Source organism: Gavialis gangeticus, unplaced genomic scaffold, assembly GCF_001723915.1.
Source record: "Gavialis gangeticus isolate Ggan-Ray unplaced genomic scaffold, GavGan_comp1, whole genome shotgun sequence".
In the NCBI taxonomy this organism is placed as follows: Eukaryota; Metazoa; Chordata; order Crocodylia; family Gavialidae; genus Gavialis; species Gavialis gangeticus.
The window spans coordinates 62,828,325-62,834,366 of NW_017729034.1; the positions used below are offsets into that span (position 1 = coordinate 62,828,325).

Sequence of the window (6,042 nt, forward strand, 5' to 3'; positions counted from 1 at the left end):
ACTGCCCTGGAAGGGTGAGTCCTGGATTCTAGTTCCCAATGAGGTAAATACTATTCCACCACTGATTCTCCAGTGAACATTAAATACAGGACATAGAGCAGGGGCATGGGCCAGGAAACTGGGCATTTATACACATACATTTGTGTGCTCCAACATGCTGGAGATCCAACGCATTGGAACAGGCTTGATTAATCGAGCTGACGTGCTCAGCACTGTGTCTCACGCATTTGTATAAATGGCGAAATGTGTGCCAGTGCTGAGAATATGGCGGCAGCATGATTTTGAACTAAAACACCTTCAGTGTGTTTTAGTTCAAAAGCATGCCATCACCATTTTCAAAGTGCTGATGTGCATTTTGCCATTTATGCAAATGAATGTGGCACAAATGTGTACAAATGACCCCTGAGTGCCTCACTTCAAGGGCAGTAACTATCTCACTTCGCTGTGAAGTGGAGGATACAGCTTCAAAGCCCCTCTGTAGGAAAGGGGGCTGAAACTTCAGTTTCCAATTCCCTTAGGCAAGTGCCCTAACCGCTAAACTATAGGCAAAAAAAGGGTGTATGGGGCCTCCTCTATGTTACTTCCAGCAGCTATATGCATACTGGAGCAATCCTGTTCCAATATGGGTGGGAACAGAGTCTTCAAGTTGCATATGTGCCAAAAATTGTATTTATACAGTTATCATTCCAGCCCATAAAGGTGAAATAGGATTTAACCCTAAGCTTTCACCATGATGTTTATTGTAGCAAAGTATTTCCTGTAGTGGAAAGTCAGTTGGAATTAAGATTCAAGAAGGTTCCTGGGCCAAACCGAAAAAGAAAGACATAGACTGGATAGAATTTACTTAAATCAGATAACTCTGGAAATAAAAATCAAATCACTTTAATTAGGGATGTCCAACTGGTGGCCTGTGGGCCACATGCAGGTTTATTTCAAGAGGTTTATTTGCAGTCCCTGAGTTCCTGTCCAGTCACTGTTGCCTCCATCACTCCTATTGCAGCAGCAGCTGGGGGTCTCTGGGCTCCTCCTCCCTCATCCAGGTTCTGCTTCCTGCTACCACCCAGTGCTCCCATGCATTATACAGCCCTGGGGGTCAGTGGCTCCCACTGGTGCAGCTCACACAGCAAGCAGCCCCTGCTTAGAAGCTGGACAGCCCTGACTTAAAAACATAAGCAGTAACAGCTGGTCTCAGAATTAAAACCCTGGATCTGAGCCCCATTCTGCCTCCTCGACTTTAAGATTCTTTATAATCCAAACCTAAATCTTGATCAGAACTATGCAAAGGGTCCCTATACTTAAACCAGAACCTGGGAATGAGGTTGCTAGGGGTCTGAAGGGCCGGCATTGTTTAAATCCCAATCTAGTTTTTACAGCTTTTTCCCTATTTCTGCATGATGTCTTTCATGTTCCCAGTCTCTTTGCCATCCTTCCCTCTGTGGTTTTGCAAACACTGATGTCTCAGCTACCTTCTCACTGTATTTTACATGACATAAACTAAATTCCGTGTCATCTGCTGTTTTTGCCTACACAGAGCAGCCTCAACTCGGAAGAAGGCCTGGGTGTTGCCTCACTGAGTGTTCTCTATGCTGCTCTTATCATCTCTTCGATGTTTCTACCTCCATTCCTAATTGAGAAGCTGGGCTGCAAATGGACCATAGCAGGCTCCATGTGCTGTTACATCGCATTCTTCTTGGGCAACTTCTATTCCAGCTGGTACTGATGATCTATTATACTATTCCAGAGGAGTTTAATTCATTGTTGTTATTCTTATTTAGACTTATATCCCCTACTCCCCATGCAAAAATGCTCAGAGTAGCTTATAATTTGCTACATTTGGATTAAATATCTACAGGGCAAATTGTCCATTTTCCCAGAGTTACCAGCATTTAGAAATGTCCTGCCTACAGTAGCATTAATAGGCTTGGAGCGTTGTTGTAGTCATGATGGTCCAGAGAATATGTAGAAGGCAAAGGGTTTTTTGGTAATATCTTCTGTTGAACCAACTGTATCGCTGGGCTTAAGTGAAGATGTTTGAGGAGGGTCAGGGGGAAGTAAGATTGGGTAAAAAATGACCACCCCTCCTAATTTAGTTCACCCAGGTGTGGACCTTACACTTAGACCTGGACTCAGCAATTGGAAATCAATCTAAACCCGTATCAATACAGAAGTCATCTAGCCCCTCCCATCCCAATTTACCTTTGATCGTTTGGCCATTTTAAACACAATCTAACATCCCCCTAATCTCCCCAAATGTCTGTACTTGGCCTGGGAGAGACATTAGATAAGTTCTGAGGTTTAAAGTGCCCTTTCTCAAGTCTGGGAAGGAAGCTAAATACCAGGAAAAGCAATGCCTTTTGTTTAATTCTATTATATACATTTAAATAGTCACTTCAAGGAGGAAAAGAAGACTGTACATTACACATCATTTTAGTCCTTGCATTATCAAATACTTTTTAAATTTTATATAACCACGTTACCTATTTTAGCTGCCCTTTACTCGGTTTGTGCTACTTTTGATACTTTCGCTTTGCTCCATAGCTTTGTAGTCCTCTCCCACTTTTCCAAGTGACTATTTTCATCAGAGGCATAGCAATGTGGCTGGGTGCCTGGGGCAAAGGGGACAGTGGTGACTTCACCCCATAGTTGGCAACAAGGCCAGTTGTCCTGGCTGCCCCACCCTAGTTATGCCACTGATATTCAGTTACATAATGCAGTGGTTGGCAACCTTTTTGTAGCGGTGGGCCAGAATGGCTTGGGTTGGGTCCAAGGTAGGCCAGCACTAGGACCTGGCCCCTGCCACCTATTATCCCTGCCCCCAGCTGCACAGCTACATCCCAGGTGAAACTCCTTGCCCTCCAGGTGTGGCATAATGCAGGCAAAATCCCTGCCACCAGAATGCCACTGACGCCACCCACTACTAGAACACTACTGAAGCCCCCAGAGCCGCAGGCCAGATCCAATGGCTCTATGGGCTGGATGTGCCCTGCAGGCCATAGGTCACAGACCCCTGAAATAAAAATTGTTATATTATTTGTTCTTTGGTTAGGCTGTATCTACTTCTTTTCCAGATCAGAGGAAGGGTACTTTGTATTTGCAAGCTTATCAAACATCTCTCCAATTACTGCTATACAATGGTATTGACAGAAAGAACTTTTAGATTCTACAATGGACAATTACTTGGGAGATGATGGTATCTTGAGTCATAAACAGAATCAGAAGCTTTTGTAAGAAGAGATTCTTGTTCATATGCAGAAGGATAGACTGGTGGGGGTTGAGAGAGACTTTCTCCTCAGATCCTAATGGCAGGTTAGTGAGGTCAAGGGAGGCTTACCTCATTCTGAAGCACTATGCAGGAATCACAGGCTACAATGGTAGGTATGAGGTTCACAATGAATGTCCTTTCACAGAAGGCATAGGAGTGGCAAGGACCTGGCGAACACTCGTCTAACCAGTCAGTGTTGCATTTATAGGTGGTATTTGGCTTCAGGTCAGGTTTCTGTGGGTTTAGGTTTTACTCATTTGAGAGAGACAAGAAGTCACAAAGTTCAAATCCAGCTCCAAATTAAGCTTCCCCAGATCTGCTTCCAGGTTATAAGCCCACAGCTATTTTTCAGTCAGTAGCTTCTTCTAAGAACAAAGCAGCTTAGCTCTTCAGCTTTTTGCAGTGCAACAGAGGAAAAAGGATAGAGCTGAGTAAAATAACAGCATATGCAATGAGTTAAGCTGTGCTTGTACAGGTTTCCCTCACCAACCACGGTTTTGAGTACCCACGCTTAATATTGTATATACCATTTTGGCTATCACGGTATACAGTTTTGAGTAGCCACTGTTTTCCGTGTCTGTGCATCAGCCCGCCACCTGCCATTTTTCCCATAAGACTTTTGTTTTGCCAACCATGGTTTTGCCAACCACAGGAACTTTCAGGAACCTAACTCCAGTGGCTGGGGAATGAAACCTGTATATATAAATTGCTCTTGTAGTCTAGGTGATCATCAGGCCCTCTTCATGCAGTAAACATTGCTCATTGCCAACTAAAATCAAACCGATGTGAGTAAATGAAGTGCCAAAGGATAGTAGTCTGGATAGACTTATAATGCAAAATTTGGGCCCAAAGTGTTTCACAAAAGCCCTCCAAGTTTGATTAAACTTTCTGCATATTGCATGCAGGTTTTCCAGGGAAACTTGCCTGGTTTTCAGGGTTGATGGTCCTAGCACAGCTCTATTGTGTCAGAGTCTAAGTTAGGCTTAGCTCACAATTCTGGAATAGGGAGCTCGAAAGCTTTGATAATCCTGGCATAAGTTAGGGCTCTTAGAGGCTCCAGTTCCCTGCCAAACAGCTGAGTCTGTCTGTCCTGGAAGCCCTGGGAAACACTGTTTTGGTCTCAATTTCCTTAGGGAGCCCAAGAACCCTGAAAATCCAAAACTGACACAGGGTTCACTGGTCTTAACTGCCCCTAATGCAAAGCCAGGACCTAGAAACTCTGGAACAGACTTTCCAGAGCCCACAACTTCAAGGCAACCCTGCCAAAAGGACTTACTGGGTCAGATACTCTCAGGGTTCCCACCTCTTAGACCAGCTGGCTCCCTGGGCAGCCCTGAACAGGAACAAAAACTAAATGTCAAAATACTGAATTTTCCCATGACACTCTACTTTCATCTTCAGCAGTTCATTTATTGTCTGCCTAAACCAACATTAGGTTCCTTATGAATGGATACAACTTAATTTGATGATTTTCTCTTGCACGTCATTTATAGATTAGAAAGCCCAACATGAACCTGAAAGCAACTGAGTTCATGTTTTTCCTAGTTAGGGTGACCATATGTCTCGGTTTGGCTAGGACACTCCTGGATTCTGTAGGTCGGTCCTGGTCAGTTGGTCAAAAGTCCTGGCCAGAGTCCAGCGGGGGGGAAGAGTGGCGTGGTATGCCAAGCAGGTGGGAGGGCAGGCATGGCTGCTGCTGTGTGGGAGCAAGGTGGGCAGAGTGGAGCAAGCACCAACCCACCCGCATGTAGCACGTCCCTGCTCCCACACAGTAGCACTGGTGCCTGCCTGGCTCCCTGCCTGGTGCACCATGTCACTCTGGATCTCCACCAGACTCTGGCCAGGACTTTTGACCAACTGACTGGGACCAGCCTAGGGAATTCGGGAGTGTCCCATGCAAACTGGGACGTATGGTCACCCTATTCCTAAAGCACACTGCTGAAGAGTTAAAAGTGAGAAGTGGAGCAAGGATAGGAAAGGATTTAAAACAATTAAAGTAAAGCGGGGATGTCAAGCATCCGGCCCAACAAGAACTCCATCCAGCTCACCCAGCTACCAGTGAGCCAGGGAATTTGGGGATGTGACCACCAATGGACATGGCCATCAGTGGGCATGGGCTGCCAAAGAACCGAGAACCCTTATGAACGTGACCCGATTGATGGCTGCAACACAACCTCCAGCTGCCCCATAGCTACCTAGCCTGCCACTGCTTGTGCACCTCTGCCACAGCAAGTGGCTGCCTTGTCCACAGCTACCTGCCCTACTGCTACGGTAATGGTCAACACTGTGGTGACTGTTGTCACTGCACTGCCATCACCCCGTGCCCCATGCCAAATCTGGCTGAGAGAAGCCCTATGTTCCAGATCTGGCCCAAGGCCCTGTGTGAGTTTGATATCCCTGGAATAAGAGAAAGGAGCAGAGAAAATAACATTCTAACTTTAAAAAGGAGAACTCAATGTATACCACACATCTTAAGCAGTTTATGTCCTCCAGATATATAACACCACCTTCCCTTTAGCTACAAAAATGTTCCATTTTAAATTGACTTTCCCCTTAATATTTTAAAAATGTTTAGGAAAAGACTGTATCTTTACTGCCTCTGAGAGTATTGAAGCATTCTGGATCTGTATGGCTTTCAGTGCAGCTCCTTTTCAGACTGTAATGTTCCATACAACAACCCACATCCACACTTCACTGAGTAGGGGAAATAAGGCTGTAGGGAAAGGTAGTTGTATTTGCTGCCCTTAACTTCCTTTTGCACCCCTGCTTAGTAGGTACAA

At 45.2% G+C, this 6,042-nt stretch overlaps 1 protein-coding gene across 1 annotated transcript in view; it reads left to right on the forward strand.

Annotated features, from left to right (window-relative positions):
- The window catches only part of UNC93A (unc-93 homolog A (C. elegans)), a 40,240-nt gene that overhangs the window by 11,722 nt on the left and 22,476 nt on the right, over window positions 1-6,042 (forward strand). The gene's annotated exons all lie outside the window — the stretch shown is intronic.